This window comes from Aulonocara stuartgranti (genome assembly GCF_965226115.1).
Source record: "Aulonocara stuartgranti genome assembly, chromosome: 10".
NCBI lineage: Eukaryota > Metazoa > Chordata > Actinopteri > Cichliformes > Cichlidae > Aulonocara > Aulonocara stuartgranti.
In genome coordinates, this window is record NC_138946.1 from 21072031 (window position 1) to 21096961 (window position 24931).

At 40.1% G+C, this 24931-nt stretch overlaps 1 protein-coding gene across 3 annotated transcripts in view; it reads left to right on the top strand.

Moving 5' to 3' along the window:
• Positions 1 to 124: 124 nt before the first annotated feature.
• Positions 125 to 24931, top strand: part of LOC309715076 (serine/threonine-protein kinase PAK 3) — a 50416-nt gene continuing 25609 nt past the window's right edge. For 2 of the 3 annotated variants that reach the window (XM_082547893.1, XM_082547895.1), the window contains exon 1: positions 17626 to 17860. The gene's annotated coding sequence lies outside the window, so the exon portion shown is untranslated. Of the gene's footprint in view, positions 533 to 17625; positions 17861 to 24931 lie in introns of those variants that run through there. The other variant, XM_082547894.1, reaches the window with a different exon arrangement.

A 24931-nucleotide genomic window follows, 5' to 3' on the forward strand; every position in this document is an offset into this window, starting at 1 on the left:
TATGCTGCTGCCCGAACCCCACTAAAATCGTGAGTCACACTCACGAAAGTGATACCATTTAACAGATGGCCACGCGTAGTCAACAGGGTAGCAACCACCATCAAAATATAACAGTCTCACCTCGCAGCTCGCGACTCTCCCCGCCTCCGGCCGGACTGTCACTACCCCGCACTCTCTCCGCTTGAGCTAACGTTAGCGCAGCTAGCACAAGTGTCCCTACAGCGACACAACAGTGCTAAGCTACGCAAACAAGCGAGCAGGCACGGCACGGGTATCCTGCACTAGCCTGTAGGCAGCAAAGGCTCCGGTGGCCACGAAACTGTCTCATCGACTTCTTCAGTCAACTCCTAGTGGGCCAGTGTGAGGCAGGTTGGTGAATAAATTATTCCATTCGCTGACAGAGGCGGCATGGCGGCGCATCCGGGCTCCGAGCTGTAGCCCAAGATGACTGGGGCGGAGATCTCTGACTGGTGGCTGCGAGGCGGTGAGGAGAACTCCCCTCTACGATATTATAATGAGCCTCCTACTGCAGGTAACATTAGAGCTGATGATAGTTTTGTTATTGATTGATTAGCAGCTTAAATTTAATTCATTTATTAGACAATATATAAAAGGGAACAACTTAACAAAACAGGAGGGCTGAGGGACACTCAAAAGTGAACATAGAGCTTTCCCGCCTTGGTTTACTACCCTGACTATCAATTCAGCTAGTTGAGATTAGTTTCTTTGTTGCTACTCGATTATTCGACTAATTTGTATAGTCCTAAAGTCAGACTTTAATGCATACACCCTTACAGCCCTAGTAGACTAATATTAAAGTAGGCCTTAATGGTAGCCTGAGTACTGCATAGCCTGCACATTAGGGTTTTATAAAGTTTTGTAAAGCAGCAACCTCACAGTTTCCTTTTGTATGTCCTTTCCTAACTGATGTGCTCAATGCACTTTTGCAAATGCACGTTTCTGATTATGCATGTCAGGGGTATCACACATGAGGACTGTGGGCCAGAATCAGTCGGCAAAAGCAGCCCACTGGATGGAAAATGTGAAGGAGGACATAAACTATTTATATTTAACTGAATTTTAACAACTTCTACAGCGTCTCCTTCCCACATGGCCATTTATGCTACAACAAAGTAAACAATACACAAACAATTAAAAAAAAAATAAGGTTCCAGTTTTTCGCTATCTACTGTAGAAATGTATGATTTTTTTTTATAGTGGGTTAATAGTATAAATAAAAGGCATCCAAAACATTGACAAAAATGTTTTTGTTTCAACATTTTAGTTTGTGCAATTTTTCTCTCATTTTACGCACTTATTTCTTACAATTTAAGCCTTAATCAGAAAAACTGCAATGTATTGTTGAAACTGCCCTTTTTTCCCCTAGTATTAAAATATTTCAAACATTAAGTATGTAGTGGAACTTTTTATACAGTGACAGAAAGGGGAGTTTCACTGGTTCAGCTCATTTAAGATCAAAGTGTGCTCTACTTAGCACCAATATTCACTAATATTCAAGAAGCAGTAGCCAAACAATCCCTGTAGTTATAATCCCTAAACATCACACGCACACATTTGTACCCTTTTTAGTACAGAGTAGCCTATGTAACATGAAGGTATATAGTGTGATGAGAGCTCACACTATATATGCAGGCATAATCACACCCATTGTAGGTACATGCATACCTTCATAGGGTGTGAACTTATTTTTGCTTTTAGTTTTGAAACTGGATGTCTCTGTCCCACTACAGCCTTTGCTTAACTGTCTGCATGATGTTAAAGACTGGTTAACACAGAAATTTCTCACACTAAATGAAAATACGACTGAAGTTATGGTATTTGGAACTCATGCCCCTTTGAACAAGTTAACTGACACCCTCGGTCCTCTTGCTTCTCATCTTTCTCACACTGTAAGGAATCTCGGAGTGTTTTTAGATAGCTCTTTTAAATTAGAGAAGCAAGTGTCCACACTTGTGAAAACAAGTTTTTATCAGTTATGTGAAATTGCCAAAGCTAAGCTTTATCTTCCTCCAAGAGACCTAGAAACACTTATTCATGCCTTCATCACCTCCAGACTGGACTACTGCAATTCTCTCTATTTGGGTCTTCAACACTCATCTCTCCATCGCTTGCAGTTCGTCCAAAATGCTGCTGTGAGTCTTTTAACAGGTTTTAGAATGTATGAACACATCACTCCAGTTTTCGCAAATTTACAAGTATCGTATTGATTCTAAGATTCGTTTACTTTTAAAGTTTTAAATAATATGGCGCCTAGTTATTTAAACAAACCCCTCAACATGTATGACCCCAAAAGAGTGCTGAGATCATCTAACTAGATGCTTTTAGCACAACCGAGGTCTAGATTGAAGCATAGAGGAGATCGGGCCTTCGCAGTAGCAGCACCCAGACTCTGGATTAATCTGCCAGAGGATATTCGTACTTCAGAGTCTGTTCAGTCTTTTAAATCGCATCTTAAAACTTTTTTACTTTGGCTTTTAATTCGAGTTCAGTTTGAGTACCATCAGGCCTGTTTTATGTTTTTAATGTTAATTTGTTGTCTTCTCATTTATCTGTATTTGATTCAAATTTATCTATATTTGTTTCCCTATTGCTTTCTCTTGTTCTTAACTGATTGTGAAGGACTTGGGTTAACTCTTTTGAATTTTGGTACTATAGCTTTGATTCTAACTTCAAAGTTAATTTAAGTGACACACTTTACAAGAAAGCCCTGTAAAGTGTGTCATAATTGCTATCTTGACCAGTGTTTAGAGCAGGGTTTTCAAACTCATTTTACATGTGAGGTCAAATATAGCGCATGTCAGTAAAAAGGCCCTTTCTGTCAGTGGAAATAAGTTTAGATGCACATTTCATTCCTGCCATATTTCAGTATATGAAAAAATGAAGTGCAATTTCAACAGCACATCTCAGTTGTATTGCATGGTAGAGAAATGCCACTCTATTTAATTAAAGAAATTTGTCAACATGAACCTTTGGGGCTTAAATTGTAAAACATAAATGTGTAAAATTACAGAAAAAGTTCTGGCAGCTCATTGTCCAGACTTTTAATGGAGAAAGTTTTTTTTTAACCCACAAATAATAAAAAAAAACAGACATTTGTATTGTGCGTTATCCATCCATTTTTTTCCACTTATCCGGGGCCAGGTCGCGAGGGCAGCAGCCCAAGCAGAGAAGGCCAGACCTCCCTCTCCCCAGCCACCTCCTCCAGCTTATCCGGGGAAACGCCAAGGCGTTCCCAGGCCAGCCGAGAGATATAATCTCTCCAGCGTGTCCTGGGTCTGCCCCGGGGCCTCCTCCTGGTGGGACATGCCCGTAAAACCTCGCCCAGAAGGCGCCTAGGGGGCATCCTTTTCAGATGCCCGAACCACCATAACTGGCTCCTTTTGATGTGGAGGAGCAGCGGCTCTACTCTGAGCCCCTCCCAAATGGCCGGACCTCTAACCCTATCTCTAAGGGAGAGGCCAGCCACCCTTCGGAGAAAACCCATTTCTGCCACTTGTATTCACGATCTCGTTCTTTTGGTCACTACCCACAGCTCGTGACCATAGGTGAGGGTAGGGGCGTAGATCGACCGGTAAATTGAGAGCTTCGCTTTTACACTCAGCTTCACCACAACAGACCTGTACAGCGTCCGCATCACTGCAGCCGCTGCACCAATCCGTCTGTCGATTGTGCGTTGTGTGGAGAGGAAAAAAAGAAACAAGCTTTTTTTTGTCATTTAATAATCTATTATCTTGATGTACTAAAGACTCAGGGGGAGGACATTAATCAGTCAGACAAGCTTTACATTTTTTGAAAGTAGACTTAAAAGTCCGCAATGTATGCTCTTCTTCACATTTTTCAAAGATTTCTGATTCTGGGCCTTTTGTTCAACACCCCTGGTCTACACTGAGCCTTTTTATAAACCTCTGCATCAGCTACAAATTGTGTGCAGTGTACAGGCAGCTTCTTTTCACTTCCATCACCTTTGAGTTATAATTATCAAAATTTCAAGACACGGAAAACTTGATGTTTGGTGGTGACAAGGAAACATTTACTGAAAATGATAGATTTTCAGTAAATGTAAGCTTTGTCTGTCATTGAAACAGAAACATTAGAACTTAAACTTTAAATATAAATAATAATAATAATAATGGATTGCATTTATATAGTGCTTTTCTAGGCACCCAAAGTGCTTTACAATTCCACTATTCATTCACTCTCACATTCACACACTGGTGGAGGCAGCTACAATTGTAGCCACAGCTGCCCTGGGGCAGACTGACAGAAGCAAGGCTGCCATATCACGCCATCGGCCCCTCTGGCATAAAAAATAAGTGTGAACTGAACTAAACCTCATTGTGTTATGGCCGCTCAGACTGTCCTGTTAGTATAAATTAAAATATGAAGTTTATACTAACTCATAGAAAACGTCAGTGTACTTTGATGTTGTATGGATGGATCAAGTAAAAGGTATGAAAATACAATTAAAAGTTCAAAAAGCACTCCTTCACTTTTTATAAACTGAGTGGGCTGGATTGGAGTCTCCTTTGTTATCATTTTTAAGCAGGGGCAAGAGGTACTGGAATTTCCTGTATCTTGTTTTTAAAACCTTTTGGAAGATAACCTACTCTCTTAAAATGACAGTTAATGGTCCAACCCTAAAGTGAATCTCTCGACATGGCATGCTTTATATCCTGTATTTTTTTTTTAGCTAGTTTTTTTTTCTATGATACAAATTAACTGTAAAGTAAGCTATGGTAAAATGAAGCCAAGACAAGTTGTAAAACATGTTTAATTTGACCTGGCCTGCTCAGTAAACTCCTTTTCCTTCCCCCGGCGATAAAGACTGATATATCATATTAATACCAATATTATTGTGCTTATTAATGTGCAATATATATTTGTGTAAGCTCATTATTTAGTGCAGTTTATTTACAAAATTAGTTATAAAGTTTCTCTAGGTGCAAAAATAGAACCCACCCAGTCCATCTTCATAATTTCTTTTAACAGCATATACTTCTGTCTCCTTGGCAGCTTGTTTCTGCCACTGAAAAAAAAAGTATTTAATGACAGCAAATTCCACGTTCTATTCCTTATTTTCTATATTTCCCAAGATGTTTCAGTTAGTATGTTGAAATTTTGAGATAATAAATTTTACTTATAGATTGCAGTTTATTTGTTTTATTTTTGTTTTTATTTTTTTCAGAGGTGGAAACCAGGATCCATAGTCTCCCAATCTTTTGTATTTTGTACCTTAGAATAAAAGATAAAGAGATGCTGTGCTGAGGGTGGTGCTATAGTATTTGGGATTTACTGAAGATGCTGTCCTCTAATTATCCAGAAGGGGGAGACAAAACATGATTTTGATACTATGCTGAGAGTACACCATGGACTGCAGATATTCACCTTGGTAGGATTTCTTTTATATAAGTGTTTCTTAAATTTGTACAGTCTTAGTTCAAGCAGTAGGATCAAAGCCATTCCTTTGATCCTGACCACCTCTCCAACCACTCTGTGCTGGGGGAGGTTTTATTGTAGATACATCCTATCTGAAAGATCTGTTTCTTTTGATGTAAACTTCCTGGGTTTACGACCCTTTGGTCAGCAGGAGGTCTGACACACACACACACACACACACACACACACACACACACACACACACACACACACACACACACACTCTTACAGAAGTTCACACATATACATAAAATGCTTTGTCTTAGAACCAAGGGGGCGTGGCTTTGTTCTGACGTGTTTTGTGTGAACTGTCTCTCAATAAAAGGTAGCAGGAGGAGGTCAGATCTGGGGGTCATTTTCGTGGTGGACACAGACGAGGCCTCCCTTGCGCAAATAATCGATCGATCGACTGTCTTGTTTTTTTCATGATGAATAAATCTCTAGAATTAGCGGGGCTTGTGGAAACACAGACCCAACATAAGTTCTTCTTCTGGCTTAACATGTTGCAGTTACTGTTGTTGCTCTGCAGAAACATTGAATCCTAAATGTTACCTTTTAGCTTTTAGCAGATAAAGGAAGGCATTGCTTTTGAGAAGGTAGTTTTGTAGTCATGAGAAATTCTCAGATTGCGGTTGGTATGACTAATGAGTCTAAACAACAGAACGGCCTCATTCCAGCCACAGAGAGGCTCCGACACTGCTGCTGTGGCAACTTTAGTCTTCAGGTAAACGATGCCTCTAGTGAAATGTTGGAAGACGCTATTATCGCTCAAAAAAAAATCTGTAAAAGTTTGAATTTGTGAGATACATTATATTAAAACATTTTATTGACATTTAAACTTAGAATCGCAATATATTTGAAAATAATTGTGTTTTGATTATCTCACTGAAAATGTACAGTAATCTTTTTAATATCACAAATCTCTTTATTTAGGTGTTCTGGGAGGCTAATATAATAATAAACTAGAATGCTTCAATATAGTTAAGAAAACTTTTTTGATTTAAGCCGCACTAAATAGAAACAGGAGCCTAACGCTTGATGTTCTTTCCCTTAGAGTTGACAGTATCCTCTTATAATTGGGTTCCAAAGCAGTGCCTTAGAGTCTGCTGGGTAAATGAGTCACCCCCAGCCTCTAATCTTTATAGAAGTGGAAAACAGAAGAGAGGGTACCTGTTCCCCCGCCTCTGTCTTTCTCTTTTCTCATGCTAATGAGGGTGCGGTCCTCAATCCCGGGCACCATCTGTCCTTCCTCAGGGTCTGGGCCCCAGCACTCCAGACGTGTCCAATTGTTAGTGTGTGTCCAAGCAGAAAGTGGTGACTACACATGGTTCTTGTGGCCCAATAGGCTGTACATCAAGAGTACGAGCCTTGATGCTTTGTGTTCAGGAACATCCACTGTTTGCTCTGCGTGTTCAGATTTTGTGTGTGATGTCATTGTAAGTAACCGTTGACCAAGGGATCACTGACAGGTCAGCATGCTATTGTAAGTGTCGCTGTCATAAGATATATTGGAGGTATTATGACTCATGTCTTGACTTAGCTAACAACTATAAATTTGATGCACAATTCATTCAATGTTGGCAGAGTGATGAGCACAGTTTTAATGATTCAAATTGAAATACGATTTTAGTTTTTGCTACATTTAAATTGTGCATTGCAAAAAAAAAAAAAAGTATAGGACCGCATGAACAATAAATAAAAACAAGGTACAGTATTGTGCCAAAGTACTGAGCCATCTCTCTATATTTTGCAAGGAAAATGCAGAACACATGCAAACATGCATGGAGATACAGCACATAAGGCAAAAACAGAGTTTGCACTATTCTAACAAGCTTTACAGTAAATGTTTGTTATGAAAGTCTTTATTTGTAACTCTCTTAGGCAAGCTTTCTTGTAATTTCTTTAACCATGTATGCTTTTTATTGCATTGGCAGTGTGTTTGGAATGAATGTCATGCTGAAAATGAAGCTATTGGCAATCAAGTTGCACACCATGCCCATATACTGCAAGTTATTATCTAATAGCTCTTTGGTAGTTGTCTTGTTGGTGCAAAATGCTATTTTATGCCTGTCAAACTGCTCAACCTTTGACATTGTTCATTCAGTGTGTATTATTTGTCTTTGCAACAGGCTGCTGGTAACAAAGTACCTAAAGATGCCATTTAAAATTAGTTCTTTGCTACATTGCGTTGATTTAGGTGCATTTTTGGGTGTTTGTAAAGAAAGGTCAGGTAAGTGTGAACGGCTTCAATATTGTTTTACCTGTCCAAAGAAAAACTACTGAAAGCTTAGCTAAAAATATAAAGAATGAGGAATTGCTCAAGATTTTTGCACATAGCAGAATAATGACACAGAAAATGTATTTTCTTTCAAGTCGCTGTCCACCAAAATAAGATAACATATTCTGCAGTATATTCTTCATGCATTCAACCAAAGGAGGTGGATGCTGTGACCTCCTTGAGCTAATTAGTAAAGCTTTGGTGACATGCATCATCCCCACTGAGCTTAGATGAAATTGGGTGTCTGAGATGTGACAGATGGATGAATGAACTCAAGGACCAAACTGCCCTTTCTTAAGTCCATTATTGTAGTGGGAATAATAGAGTGACATATCAAAATGTCATTTGAAATTTCAGGAATAATAACCGGACATGATAACCTTTTGATTTAAATAAAACTAATTATTTTCTAGAGTCTAAAAGATTAAAGGATGGGTAAGTTGCAAAATATTCAAAAGTCAAATTAGGTAAATATTTTCAAAATTTTCTCCCTAAAACAGCACACTGTTGAACTTTAAAGTTAAAAGAAAAGTCTTTTGGGGGGCCTTCACATTCTCACGCAAGGAAAATTTGGAGGAACATGCCCTTTCGTCATAAATTCAGTAAAAAAAAAATTCTCATCTTGTCTTTCTATTAAGTATTATGCAGCTATAATGAGGTGTGCACAGTAACCCATCTAAGAATCCTCGTGAACTGACAAGCTAGCTTACCAGTAAACTGACACTACACTGACAAGCAGATTATGACTTTCCATTGGGCATGCCCTCCTCATTTTCAAAGCTACATGCTGCTGGCTGCATTGAGATTAGTTATTGAACTGTCCAAGCAAAGGGAAACAAGGCCGCTTCAGAGCGACTGCACACAATAAGCCAGCTGTCAGTGGGAGGGGCTTTTTTTCAGACCAGTGTTGTCATGGATAGTACTTTTGTGCTGCGTTGCCCTTTGAGAGTTGATAGGTGCGCGTATGCAAAGCTGCTATGCACTGATTAATATTGACAGAAGGCTTGATCGAGGACAGGCAAGTGGGCAGAGTTCAAGCGTGCAGCGGGGTTTATGCAACACAGAAATGTCAGTAAAGGTGACGTGAAATATGGGCACCCTGTTTGCACACTCGTAGTTTGTGAATAACCATGAGGGGAGACAGCCTGCAGAGTGTGTATTTGTCCAAGAAAGTCTGATGCATATGGATAGGGAGGACTAGATCAGCCAGATCGCCCCAAAACAAGACAAGAGGACACAGTATGATCTGATAGACTGTGGTTACAGTGGCATTACAGCTGCCACGAAAAAATAGCTTGTTTCTAGACACACACGCGCATGCACACACACACTAACTGACTCCCAGAGGTCTTTCATTTGCCTCCTCACACCTGTTTTAAATTCAAAGGTGTGTCCCTGAGCCTCGTCTTGGCAGCATCAGAGCTGATGTCCTTGGTCAGTGTTTTGTTTGAGTGTGATTTCACAATGCTACACCGAATGATAAACCTGCACCTCTATGCTGCAATAACAGTGAAATAATGTACAAGAGTGGTTTAGTGTTATGATTTTTAAACCGTCGTTTACAGCCTTCCTTTGTTATAATTGGGTTACAAAGGGATCCAAACAGTGCAAGACTAATATGCATTTTCATAAGGTAATCTTGTGGCCTTTAGGCAGAATTTCTTTTTTCATTGTGTTTAAAAATGTGATGTAACACCATGCCATTTTAAATGAATTACACTGATGACTTATTATATCAGAATTTTAGTCATTTAAAAGTGTTTTGCTAAGCCCAAGCTTGTTACATACCACTGTAATACTGAACAGTCTGCAGCCTTGTTTTAAAGACTGAGACCCCAAATCCCCCCACACCTACCCACTCCACCAAAAGACCAGATTTCCCACACTGCATCTATCAGAGGCTGTAGTACCCTGAATGGTAAAAGTTAATGTGTTTAACAGCAGAATGAGACTGTGCTGAGTGCATACTATTTAACACTAACATCTATTTATTACCTTTTTTTTTTTTTTATCAGAACAAATGTATCAAATTGATTTTATAGCTGTTACATTACATTAAACACATCATAAGTGTTACTCTTCTCAGAGTAGCGCACACTACTCTACACAAAATATCAGAAAGACCAGCCTCCATTCACACCAGCGCCACACCACCCACATGGATAACAGTGTGGCACAGCCTACCATCCATGATCCAAAACACAGAGTAGCAGAATATATTCTCCCTTTCAGCCTTCGCATCATCTTTGAATAGACCAGTTGGGGGAGAAAAACGTAATAGAGTCTGCATTTAAAATCATTGCAAAACAGCTATGTTAAGTGCACAACATTAAACCGTGCTGTAATCTGTAATTACTGTGCTCTGCTCTCTGTGCTTACATTACAGTTCAGCATTTTTCACTCTGAAAAATGAGCAGGCTTAATGAGCGCCTGTCGTAACCTATCAATAGGTTAGTCATAATCAGCAGGATAGAGGCCCACTGACCTCAATTATGTTCCTTTGGGGGGATAATCTCAGCTGCGCCAGCATACACAGAAACTTATTCTGATTGTGGTTGTTGCACAGATGAGTGTCTTATACATGACACAGTGCACAGTGGAGGGTTTAGACGAGGTAATTTGATATGTTAAAATTTAGTGAATGAAAACAACAAAAGACAAGCATGCTAAGAAAGTATGCGTTCCTAAACTACATGAACCTAATCAGCATTAACAATTATTTTAGTATTGTGTAGTTGCTAAAATAATTTATTGATGCCCATACAAGAAATCAAAGTTGTCTTTGGGGGTTTTACATTCTTTACATACACCTCTGCTATATATATATATATATATATATATATATATTTCCTGTGAGGCTTAAAAGTCTCTCTGAAGATTCCCTCTACCTCTTCTCCCAAGGCGCAGTGAGCGCTACCATAATGTGATAATCTAAACCATAATTTGATATGTTTTATACACTAGTGATTTACCACTGCTGTGATTATTTGATTCCAAACCAAAGAACCCATCATCTCAAATGTCTTCCTTCCATTTTGCCCAGTGAAAGGCTTCATTCTTCTTGGACTGATGAAGAAGAATCCTCAGGAAATGCTGTACACAAGCCGTGATGACATTTCACATTTATATTGCAGACAGTTATGCTTGCAAAATGTGTGATGTTTTTGTTGATCACTGGCTTTACAGAGTTGGTTACCAGAGCGGTTCACCCTGAGATCAAAAAGGTGGAACAGGATTGGAAAGCTTCTTTGCATTTCCTTTTCCTCAGAAGGCAAAAACCTTTAAAGAATAAATAATAAATCCACATCTTACAATTCTTTATAGCAGTATGTGTAAGATACTGGAAAAACTAGTTCACTCCTTTAATGTTACTTGCCTATGTGGTGTTAAATATATACAGTATCCTGCTGATAAGACACGTCATCAAACAAAACTGCATCGCGACAAGTATGGCTTAGAAGATGAATCTACATTTTCCTTGAAATGAGTCACATGTCATGAAAACAAGTATATTCTAGGTTTGTTAATAATGTTCCGCAGTAATCGAGATCCCACCATGAATTCAATTCAGTCTACTTCAGTTTTATTTATGTAGTGCCAAATTACAACAGCGCTCGCCTCAAGGTGCTTTATATGGTAAGGTAGAGACACTGCAATAATAGAGAGAGAACCCCACCAATTAAATCATCCAATGAGAGCAAGCACTTGGCAACAAGGGGAAGGAAAAACTCCCTTTTAAGTGGGAGAAACCTCCAGCAGAACCAGGCTCAGGCAGGGGCAGCCATCTGCTGTGACTGGTTAGAGATGATGGGAGGAAAGGACCTTACGCCATAACCTTCCACACCAATAAGAAGCATTATGGGCTGTGTGGACCCCGACACATAGTTATATTTCTCAGGAGATGCATGTCAGATTACATGGGTGGTTACGTCATAGGGTAAAGAAGGCTTTCCAGTTACACTGTAAGTTAATACGTAGATTTCCTGCTGAAGCAAAAATTGCACATTGAGCCCTTTACATATTCACATACAAGGTATTTGGAAAACATAACTTTTTCTATGCATTTTTGTCCAGAAATAAACAATTTTGTTGACTGAAAATCAAGCTTTTGAAAGATTTTTCCAGGTTGATGATTTCCATCTCCATTTCATTGATTACATTTGGATGATAACAATAAATATAACTTAAAGGTGCACACTTTTGATGTTTTTATGTCTTTTTTGATGTCAGATTGTGTATGCTATTGTTCATAAGCTTCTGATTGGCCAATATTCTCTACAGTATCGACACCTGTTGCTGTAGCTCTTGTTTTGCATTTCCCGAGGTTTGAGATCTTTTCCAAAATGAAAGATACGTGTGTACTTGAGGAAGGAGACTTATGCTGGAAAGCTGCATCTATAAAACATTTAGGTGCAGTGCATAAGCTCATATATCTGTGAGTCAGATATCAGACTAATAAAATACTCAAATTTTAGTCTGCAATAGTGTATGGAAACCAGTGTGATAGCACAGCTGTCAGTTAAGGCTGCTACACTCCTAGCTATGAGAATTAACATAATCCATATGCAGAAGTTATTAAGAACAAACACAGTACAGTTGTTATGAAGGGGAAGGCAATGTACCAGTTTGTTATAAAAAATTATTATTATTTTTTTAAAATCTTGTGTTTACCTGGGTATTTTAACAGGTCTATTCATGTAGTGTTTAACTCTAGTTCTTGGCACTTCTACAATGGCTTCATTTTGCCAGTTTGGAAGTTGGTTTAAAGGAAAAATATTTTAACATGTGAGGAAAAATGGAGGAAAAAGAGCACTGAAGTGAAATAAGCTGGCAATATGCTTTAAATTACCACTTTGTGGCTCTGTTTTTGTCAGAACCTACTTTATTAATATACTGTAGTAGGGCTGCACAATTAATCGTTAGAAAATCGCGATCTCGATTCATACTTATGTGCGATCTCATTTCCAAATGACAACGATTTAAAAAAAAAAAGACGACGATTGTACCGCATTTTGATCCGGGACTTAATCTGCATGAAAACAAGCGCTCACTCCTCCTGCTCAACAAATGACAAGGGCGGAGCCTTATACCACATGATACAGAAGCTGTGCCGTATTTAATGCTTAAATGTTTGATATTACAAAGATAATCTGGGTAAATATAAAATGCAATATTCTAATTAAGCTCATCTTGTAACCGGAAGGTTGCCGGTTCGATCCCCAGCTCTGTCTGTCTTGGTCGTTGTGTCCTTGGGCAAGACACTTCACCCTACCGCCTACTGGTGTTGGCCAGAGGGGCCGATGGCGCGATATGGCAGCCTCGTTTCTGTCAGTCTGTCCCAGGGAAGCTGTGGCTACAGCTGTAGCTTGCCTCCACCAGTGTATGAAGTGAGAGTGAATGAATAGTGGTATTGTAAAGCGCTTTGGGTGCCTTGAAAAGCGCTATATAAAATCCAATCCATTATTATTATTATTATTATTATTATTATTATTATTATTATTATTATTATTAAGGCAAACCCTGATGGCCAGACATTCTTCTTGAAAATGTTTTTGCAGAGAGCAGAATTCATGTCTCCATCAGTTAGGGCAAGTTTTCCAGGTCCAGCCCCAGACCATTACACTACCACCACCATGTTTGACTGTTAGGATCTTTTTTATCTTTTTTATGAAATGCTGTGTTAGTTTTATGCCAGATGTAATGAGACCTAAACATTTCAGAAAAGTTCAGAATATTTTCACAAAGTCTTGGGAATCATCACAATATTTTTAATAATAATAATAATGGAGTGGATTTATATAGCGCTTTTCAAGGCACCCAAAGCGCTTTACAATGCCACTATTCATTCACTCTCACATTCACACACTGGTGGAGGCGAGCTACGGTTGTAGCCACAGCTGCCCTGGGGCAGACTGACAGAAGCGAGGCTGCCATATCGCGCCATCGGCCCCTCTGGCCAACACCAGTAGGCGGTAGGGTAAAGTGTCTTGCCCAAGGACACAACGACCAGGACAGAGAGCCCGGGGATCGAACCGGCGACCTTCCGGTTACAGATACGCTTCCCAACCCCCTGAGCCACGGTCGCCCCGCAAATGTGACACGAGGCTTTTTGAGATGAGGTTTTTTTTCTTCTTGAATCTCTCTGATGGGTGCCATTTTTGCCCAGTCTCTTTGTTGTTGGTGTTGAATCATGAACTCTGACAAATGAAGCTTGTAGTTCTTCAGAAGTTGCTCTGGGTTCTCATGTGGGGATGGATCATCTCAGGTGTTCTCCCGACCGAAGTTTGGTCTGTTTTTAGCATCTTTTTACTGCCATTTGTGTCTGCCACTCAGGGACTCTCACATTAACTTTTATTGGGGGGGGGAGTTGGCGTTCATCGAAACTAGCGAGCTAACTTCGTTAAACTTCATAAATCCTGTTTTTAATGGATGCCTGGATGCTAAACTTAATTGTTACACCTGGTAGAGCAGCCACACTGATCATTTTATTAGAGATGAAAGAATGTAACTCTCAACGATGCTGCAGTGGTTGTTTCACTTTGTGAACTGAAGAGGAGTTTGGACCCGGAAATGGCTAATGGCGTCAGGCTAAAGAGGGTGATGGCTCTCACAGTGGTGGAGCCTTTGAATTGGCTTTGTAACCCCTTCCAGACTGATAGATATCAATGACTGTGTTTCTTATCTGTTCTTGAGTTATCTGTTATTGAGTCTACTTCTTTGTCAGACAGGTTCCATTTAAGTAAGTTATTGATTAGACTCTGTCTTGCAGTAATCAAGATACCGAAACTGAACTCCGCTTTCCAAAAAGTGTGGTTAGTCGGTTATCTTTGAGTAAGTCAGGAAGGGGGCAAATAGTTTTTCACTGCACTGTATATGTTTTAGACAAGATTCTATGTAGATATATGTAGAAACTCATCTTTCTCTGTCTACAACACTAGTAAATTTCAGACAGGGCTTATTACAAAATGTCACCACAGAGATGCGCTCTGCGTCCAAGGATATTTATAGGATTCTTTATATAAACCTGATCACTGACAGGAGCCTATGGATACTAGTAAATCATGCTCCTCTGAGATTCAGCTGCGACTTGTCCTGTCGGCTCCTGATCTGAGTTTTTACTGCCAAGCATTAGGAAATGATTTGCCTTGTGTATTGCTGAGCTAAGTTTAAGTAAACAGGAGCACATATTTAGAAAAGTATTGCGTGATTCACTGCAGCAGTGAGAATGGAAAATATATTAGTAATGGCAACACACAAATACAGCACAATTCTTGATGGAAGCAGAAAAGCTTAATGTGTGTAAATCCAAAAAATGTTCTTATTACCATTTGTTGTGCTGATCCTAATTAAAACATGTCATGCATGCTTATCCATTGGGATTTATAATGGGGTAGCAGGTATGAGTACAGAATTTCTAAAGGGCATGTGGCTGTGAAAGAAGCACACCGGCTTTAGTAGGAGGTCTGTGCCCTTTCTAATCATTGTTGCCATCCCGGTTTGGGTTTTGTTTTGTTTGATTGTTTATTTTTTCAGGAGACAAAGGGCCTTCTTTTTTTTAGATTGAGAATCAGTATCCTCAAACACATTTTTTTCCTTTGGTGAAAAGGCTTTGTCATTTTACTTATGCTGTCAGATTTATTGTCATTTTAACACTTTTCTATAAGTGTGCCTATCTGCCTTTTAGTGTATAGTTATCCTTTGTTTCCTTAAGAGCAAAGATTATTTTCAGCTTTAACACTTTCCCCCATATAGACAGCGTTTTACAGCCCTCAGTGTCACCTTAATGACAAGTTTTGTCATTTATATCAATGAAGAAGTGGTTAAAACAGGCTGCAGGGTTTTATAAGCGTTTCCCTAGTAAGTCGATCCCCCTGACTAATTTCCGATGCAACCCAGGTTGTTTTGTTGTGGGAGCAGGGCCGAAACCACTCAGTTAAGAAACAGGAGTCGCCTGTCAAGTTCAAATGTTCTTGTGGCTAAGCTAAATTAGCATTTTTCCTTCTTTTCTATATTGGCAGGGTTTAATGAGTTCATCCTAAACACTTGCCTGCAATAGATAAAAGGTATACTGTCAGAAAATAAATGTGCACTAGATCATTCCTGAATGTAAAATCCTCAAGATTTGAGAGCCTGAGGATTATTACCAAACACTAACACCTAATATTATTCTAAAAAAAATCTAATTATTAAATAAATAATTCAAAGCTGTTTTTTTTTTAGTTTTCTTTGAAAATATATTTGCTGTTTATTTAAAAAAAAAATCTTAAAAGCTACCTTCAAATGTGAATGAAAGCACTGCAAGGGGGCATTATCTTCCTGCAGTTCTCCATTTGAGTGAACAGACCGTCACCGAACAGCCATATTACTCTCTGACAAGGAATCGACATTACAGGGGTTGTCAGGACAACCAGCCATGATTCACAGAGCCACAGATAGGCCTCCACCTTGAGCTAAAAGCACTAGCCATGAGACTGAGCAGATGCTGTGCTAGTCAGCCAATCACAGGTGAGATAGAGGAAAAGGATGACATCATAGGCAAATTAGGGCAACTGCAGCGACAGTTTTGGTTGTCGTGTTCGCCTGCTTTTGAACTCAGAGACTCCGGTTTCACTACCTGCAAGTGTTTGGTGGATTTATCTCAAATTTCAAGGTGTAGGGGAACAAACAAACTAAATGAATGTTGGTAAATATTAATATAAAAAAAACAAACACTGTTATGTTAATTTGTCATTAAAACATGTTCTCAGTTACATTAAAATAGATATGATAAGAGCACTAACCACAAAAGCAACTTTATATATAAACATTGATACAGAAAATTAAATGTTATTTTGTTTTTGTTTTTTTTTTTAAAAAAACATGGGGAACATGCAAAGTAGGTAGTTTATCCTTGCATAGCAACAGCAACTAATTTGTTAAATAAGCAAGACAAAGAAAACCCATTAGGCTGAAAGTAGCAGTAGTTGTAGTATATAATAATCAATCCATCTATCTTCTTCCGCTTTGTCCGAGGCTGGGTCGCGGGGGCATCAGCCCAAGCAGAGAAGGCCAGACCTCCCTCTCCCCAGCCACCTCCTCCAGCTTATCCGGGGGAACACCAAGGTGTTCCCAGGCCAGCCGAGAGATATAATCTCTCCAGCGTGTCCTGGGTCTGCCCCTGGGGCCTCCTTCCAGTGGGACGTGCCCGGAACACCTCACCCAGGAGGCGCCCAGGAGGCATCCTTGTCAAATGCCCGAACCACCTCAGCTGGCTCCTTTCGATGTGGAGGAGCAGTGGCTCTACTCTGAGCCCCTCCCAGATGGCTGAACTTCTCACCCTAGCTCTAAGGGAGAGGCCAGCCACCCTTCGGAGGAAGCTCATTTCCGCCACTTGTATCCGTTCTTTTGGTCACTACCCACAGCTCGTGGCCATAGGTGAGGGTAGGGACGTAGATCGACCGGTAAATTGAGAGCTCTATTATAATAATAATAATAATAATGATAATAAAAATGTTTGGATGCATTTGTTTTCTTTTTACAATTAACTGTAAAGTCTCTACTTTTCTTGCAAATTAATTCTCTCTGACTTTGATGCTATTCTAGCAGAAATGTTTGAGAGGCTTTGCCAGTTCTGATTGTTTATATGAACTCACCTGTGTTAAGCTGTTCTGTTCTTATTAAATCTGATGTTTTTTGAAGTTACAGCGGCATGTACTCACAGCTCAGGTTAGCATCGTGTTTAGTGTCTTCCGTGTTTGCAACAGAAACAGTCTTGAGCTTAATGTGCAGCATAATGCCATCCTCCCATCATACTCCCTCTGCAGCTTTGAGCTGTTAACCAGAAAACCAACTGTGTCTGCCTGTTGTCTTTCCCCTCCCCTGGACCAGCTGCCTGCATTAATATTCAACCCCTCAGCCAATCAGCAAACCAGGGTGGATGACATCATGGGCTAGGGAACAGTGAGCAGCCAGTAAAGCATCCAGCCTGCCGAACAAGCTTGCTTTTAGGGTCAGGAACTGGTCTGACAAGAGAATGGCAATCCTGCCTTTAAACTGTCATTAGGACTGTACGGTCAGCGATGAATCTACCACTATTCCGGGCCCAAAGGCGTAACCTGAGCAAGAGAATGTGAAGACATATTTCAGGTAATTCCCTCTCTGTGTGTGCAATAAGGGATGTGGAAGGGGGAGGCAGAGGAAGGAGGAGAGGAGGAGGGGGCTGTGTATGTAGGGGTGCTTTGTAGCCTTTTTTTCTTCCTCCACTCTGCATTCTGCCCTGCTAAGGAGGCAGCTGTTTCATCAGCAGTCTCTCAGTGAGGGCGAGATGGAAATGGATGCCTGCATCAGATGGCACGGGCATGTTTTATATCATTATATACCATCCTGTGCATCACATTGTTTCTGTGTACACTCCCTTTTGCCTCACAAATAGCATCTTTATTGAAGGAGGGGTGCAAAAATCAATGGTGGCATTTGTACAGGCCTTGTGGGTTTGTGTGTGTGTGTGTGTGTGTCAGTCAGTCCTGGAGAAATGCAGCAGCTGCAGCGGCAACACTGAAACAAAAAAGAAGCAACGCTATTTTGGGTCTGTAAACCCGCGGCTTATGGATGGATGTGAGCTGTATATGCTTCGGAGGGTACGTGGGTGTGTGTGTGTGGGGTGGGGGGGGGATGGATGGTTAATATGCTGATGGATGCTCTTTTGTTATCTCTGCACCGCCTCACGTATGGCCTCTCTAGAGTGGGCTTCAAGAAGAAATGAGTTGTATTTCCATTTGTGCCTTTCAGTGATCTCTCACCCACACAGCGGTGAAGTGCCTCCGCTTCCTCGCTTTAACATGGATGTGTGTAGCAGCTTCATGGCGGCTGTGGTGACAGGGAGATATACAACATCTGGTCACCTGACTTCACTGGGGATCGGAGTGGGGGTGGGGGCCGGTGCTGTGAAAGCTGAGCTATTCTACCTCAGATTCTTCTACAGCTCTCGGTGGTAGAGGATGATGGAAGAATTGGCCACAGTACAAAGCTGAATGTGTGCCTCTCCATCACCTGCTCCGATTTTAATTTTGCCGTCCCGGCCAACGTAGAGGAAGGACAGATTCCTCTCCCAGGAAGCACAGTCATCCCTTGAGAAGCAGGGCCTGATGGGAGACCTGTTGTCTGGCTTTAGTGTGAAAGAGGAAGATGTTAGGGAGTCATATCAGTGATTTAGGGAGGGTGAGATGATTATAAAGTGGATTGGGGGAGGGGTTACTGAAGCTGTTGCTCGCTATGAACATTGGCCTTTTACATTGAGATCGATGTCTTGCATGCCCTTTCACACTAATCCTCCTGTCCACACTTCAAGCAAATATGACTGCATTTCAAGCAGTTAAACTACATCTTTTACTACATTTTTGCATTAAAATATTTAAGGTGTCTACTATATAAACTCCTCAACACCAAGGCAGAACCATTGGCTTTTTTCCCCCCATCACAATTTATCCAATATACGCCCAGAACTCTCTGGTTGGTCTATTAAATATTTTTCTTCCCAGTGTAGCACATCACCCAGCTCCAAGCTTTCCAGAAAAACGGCCGGATACAGAGTGGTAATCCAATGCAGCGTCACAATCAGAAGGCGGCGAGACAATCAGGTTTTGCTATACCATCAGAGTAGAAGTGTTTAATATTTATGCATCCCTCTGTCGAACTGATCTGCGAAGCTGTCGCTGGAAAATTCGTCTCCACTGATCTCTTGGCTGTGCTTCACACCAGTCTTAGATGCTCTGCTTCACATGCCACATTGCATTATATATTCATCGCACCGTTATCGACACAGGTCTATTACACGCAAATGGGCAATTAATAGCTCTCCATTTTGTATCTGTGCGTGTAGCTGTTTACCATCAACAGAGCGCGTTCTTACCTGTATGAGCTTTTTTCTGTGAGTTGGTTACGCACCTCTTATATAAAATAGATATCTCCACTCAAAGTGTTATACTCTTGAATTTTCTGACGAGTGCAAAGTATGCTCAGTTTAACTGAAAATCTAAGTGAAATTATAGACTCGGGCATATGTTTGTTATGTAAACATGCACTCTGCTGGCAAAATGGAAGCATATTGTGGCTTGACTTTAATGCAAATGATTTCCCCACTTGTGACCAACTGACCACTGTGTAACTTTAGTACTTTTCTTTTACTTGTGATGTTCATTGATTCATCTGCCCAGGCCCGAGTAGCCAAAATAATGCAGTGTTTTTATTTAATGTGATCTTATCAATAACACAATAGGAGCAGCACTTCATTAGTGTACTGAAACGATCCTTTATTTAAAAAAAACATAACTATGGCAGCCAGTTTGTTTCCATGTGTATTATGTGCTCTTCTGGGTTTCCCCATGTTTTCCATTGCTCAGTGTAACCCAACACACTCGGCTTCTCTTACCTCACCTCAGCTAACAAAAGCAGTAGACACAGAACCTCATCTTGGCCTGTAGCCTGCTAACTGGCCTGCCTGAAATATGATAGCAGGACACACACACACACACACACACACACACACACACACACACACACACACACACACACACACACACACACACACAAAACACATACAACTAAGCCTCCATCTGTTGAGGGCTTAGTCTGAATGAGTTATTCTGCTATTGTTAAGTGAAGTTATCGTTTGGGACTCATGCTGAAAGTGTACTGGCCCTGTGTGTGTATACATGCGTGTGTGTGCTTAAGGGTATAGATGTTGAGAGTGGAGCACTGGTCTTATGGTAGGTGTGTCAGAGCTACAGTCTGTGTTGTGGATTAGCATGTTGGATTGCAAGCCATCTGGCCATTTTGTCTCCGAAAGGGGAGGGGAGTAAGCAGGAGAGATGGATGGAGAGAGACAGAGGAAACACTCACACACTGACACATTGACACAGCTCCCTGTGTAATCTCCCTACTTGATGTCTGTTGCTACTTAGACAAATATACAAGCAAGCTTATTCTATCTGTTTATGTGTTGTTTGTCTGGCTGCGTTCATTAAAAAAAAAGATATTGCCTGCAGTTTATAATGTTTCAAATACACACCGCAAATGTAGCCTCATGATAGATATTTCAGATGTATTTAAGTTCTAATGCCTTAACAGTAAGATGGATATTCCAGATGGATGCCGGCTGTGGAGAATATAGGGATCAAATTTTGCAGGGGGAGTGAGAGGGTTGGGGGTGGGTTAACAGATTAAAAAGTTTCTCTTTGTCATGGGTTTGCAGAGAGTTGGAGAAGTGAGTGAGCTTGAATAAGTCTGAAGATGAACAGAAAAATATTAAAGGCCATCAAGTAGGAATAGTTTCCAGAGAACGAAAGGACTCTAGATGATCTGCAGATACTGTGACCACAAGGTGACTGTTTAATCTCCTCTTTTATAAGATGTAACTCCCTGATCGTTTGAAATTCACTTTTCAGACCTTTTCTTATTATTATTCTGGTTGTATGTGCTTTGCTTCTTAATGAGAGAACTTCACAGTTGCTCCATCTTTCATGATTGTATATCAAAGATTCTTAGTGTGTTTGGAAAACATCTGGAGAGCCAAAGAAAATTCAGGGCAGAGTTTTAATGGAAAAAGTTTTGCTTTTGTCCATATGATCTTAGCTTTGTGTCTTCAGGTAGAGGAGACCTTGGAGCAGTGTTGACGCACTGCTTTGCCTCCAGATGAACTACTAGTGCTTCAGTTTGTGGTCTCAGTTGCATCGAAGTAGAGTGAGCGTGTCTCAGCTGATTCTCTTGTTGACACAAATATTAGTCCCATGCTAGTGTTTGCCTATGCAAAACCACAATGTAGCTCTGTGCACTTAGCAGGGGAAAGGTTATTAAAGTAGAGCACAGTCGGCTGTAGTGAGAGAACAGTAAGGCTATGCGATGAACAAACAGAACACACCACAAAGCTTTTTAACGCTTCGCACAGTTTCAGGGGAAACTATTTAGTGACCTTGAATACTTTGCTGGAATAAAAAAAAAAAAGAAGAAAGCACTTGGGGAGACTGTTTCCACTCTTTCCTTCAGTCATTACAATTGGTACATCTTAGCCCTTTCAGTGGTACTCGGAGCAGGTGCACCAGCTGGCTTAGGAGGGAAATCATGCCCCTTTCTGCCTCCAGATGGCCCTCGGAAAAGCTCATCCATCCCACAATAGTGGATAAAACCCTGTGGTACCTTTTTTTTAAAACCTGACAATAATAAAACATGTGATGCTCACCTGTACTTAGACATGCTATGGGTTGTATAGAAAGTCAGGTCAGCAGTCTTTGAAGAAAGAAATGAAAGTATAGTTTGATTCTAAACTGAGACAAATTACCTGTTAGTCATGAGACTTTTTACCTGTAATAAGCCTGTAAAATGAAAAACTAGGTGTGTGAATGCTGCCTCTTGTTATTCTTTTTGGAATTCATGTTGAGGTTATAATTTACATTTAAAGATTCATGAATCTTTATTAATAGTGTTTTTATTTCATATAAATAAAACAGTGGATTACAACCATCTGCTCTGTTCAAGGATTTGAGGGTTTCCTACCTCAACCTCATACCAATTTGTAAAATGTTTTAGACATCTTGAGTATTTTGCAGTTTATACATTTAAGAACATAACAAATCAAGATTTTTGTTTAAATCTGTCGTATTGCTTTTACAGTAAAACATTTTCTCAGGTTGATCTGATATACTTCTATTAAGGATGAACATATTATACTGGGCATTTGAAGGTTTTCTTTTACTTTTATGGAAATCATCATCTTGGTTTTCTGAGAGCAGATGTAACCATAATTAGAAAAGGGGATGGAGTGCTAAGTTAGCAGCTAACCTTTACATGCTTGGTTAAATAACTGCATCTATAACCTTGACTGGACCTCACAGTAAGCCATAATATTTGTTTAATAATCATGTTTAAAATGCTGGATTAACAGATCCAGTTCACTGACTCAAATTAGTGGAGGTAAGACAGGTGCCCACATCAGTGTCCCCATTCAACCAATGTAGCCAAGCCCCAAATTTAAATCTTAACCTTCTGTCTGTTTTATTGTTGTTGGATTTTTTTGTATCAGGCCATTCCCGTAGTTTTGTCATTTTTAACAAAAGAAAGTATTAGGATTTGTTATTGAATTGCAGTGGGCTTCAAGTGGTTGCTGGATATACTGCACTTTTAGCACATGCTTAATCTTTCAGCCCTGGAGTGTACTACTAAGTGTGAAGTAATCACTCAGTTGAAGATCAAAAGACCTGGACTGGAACCTCTCAAAAGAGATGCTCTCCGCCCTTGTCCCATTCAACTCTGGAAAAATTTGTTCATGGAGAGAACATGATCTCACCTGGATGCCATCCAATTGCCAGCTGTACTGGGCAAGTTTGAGCTAAATGGTTCCTGTAGCCAGGTGAACTTTCTATTCTCGTACTACTAGCAGAATTGAGCTGAGGTTTTACTAGTAATTTTTCTCTAGCAGATTTATAAATTAGTCCGGAACACAGTTCTTCTATCAATATTCCTTCTTACTCCCACTGTAGATACATCAGACCAATAAGCAGAAGCATTTGAGTTTGATTTTTCTGTCAGTGTAAAGAAACTGATCCAAAGTTAACCGATGGATTTGGAGCAAACATTAAAAACAGTTGCCTATTGAAGCAGGATTTGCTTGCTTCGATGTAACCTCATGGTTAATCAATAACGATAAAGGTCTTAAATGTCGATTTTCAGTCATCAGAAACTCGTCTATTGCTAAGCTAAGTCTATTCTCTAAGTGAGGCTCATGCATCAAAGAAAAGCAGACTCTGACCACAACACAATTTTACCTGGAGGTGGGCTGTCAGGATGGGCTAAGAGAGGCTTTTTTGAATATGAGGAATGAGGAAGCTCATCCTGTTAGGGAAAGTATTGATCAGTTTGCTCTGTTATGTCATAAATGCCCATAAATAAACTACTAGTCATAGAAATGTGCTTTGAATACAGTTAGAATTTTCTGTCAGGAAGGAATTATCACATGTTAACAATGCTGCTTAGCTCATTTATACTGCTGGCAGTTCAGATCTGATAGAAATTTACCACCTGACAGGATAAACTGCTTCAATTAAAAAGTACTTCTGTTCCAGCTCATACAGAGAGAGCCATCAAACTGTCATAACACACAGGGAACGGTAATTTTGTCAGCTCTGGCTGTTCACTAGTACTCGTAACTATAGTTTATTCAATTATTTTAGAAAGTGTCTTCTAACCTAATATTTTTTGCAATATTTACACAAAAATCTACAGCCAATGAGAAAAGCAGCACTGCAGGTTTAAGACATGACATGGTGTGTGTGTGTGTGTGTGTGTGTGTGTGTGTGTGTGTGTGTGTGTGTGTGTGTGTGTGTGTGTGTGTGTGTGTGCATACACACACTTGAGGGAACAGCACTCGAGCAGGTTCGCCAGAACTAAATATTAAATGACAGAGTGAGCTCTCAAGCCTCCCCAGCAGGGGAATTTGGGAAAGGATGGTGCTCAGTAAAATGAGAGTCATGCTGGAGTGTAGACTGTGGGGGTAAAATGAGCCTGCAGTTTCTGCTTTGTTTTAAATATGAGGATCGGTGTACCCAAATCTGTCAGGAGAGTGTTGTTTAATTGAAAGTAAGTGAACCAAAGGGATAATATTTGGTAATACCACTGAATCCTTTGAATGCGAGGGAATAAATTGGCTACTGAAGAGAAAATAAGGCAGGTTATATCATCGTGCCTTTGCAATCTAATCAGTGTTGTGCTAATTGGAATGGGACAAGATCAATGTAAAACTTAACAGCCAAGCAAAAGGGTTCATTGCAGTAATCTAATTTAGCAGCATAGGTGAGAATATTGTGCAATATTTCTTCAGTGTACAAATATAAGCACCTCAAAACTGAGTGATTTTATCTTCTTAGTTTTTATCTAAATGGTTTAGCTACTGGAACGCTTAATTTATTCTTGTCATTTGCAAAAAGTCAGATATGTATGATACGCATACTGTCCAATTTACATTAATTTAATTAATAGTGATTTAATTTACACTGATTAGATACAGTTTCAGTTCAAAGTTGGGAATCCTTTGGAAATTTTTACATTTCTGCCTAAATGTGACACAAACCGTGAACATAACTTTCATATATCGGAAAAGTAGCAAAACAACCCAACTAAACTGTGGTGGGGCGTGGTCTGCGGTGCCGTGCAGGGAGGGCTCATGCACCT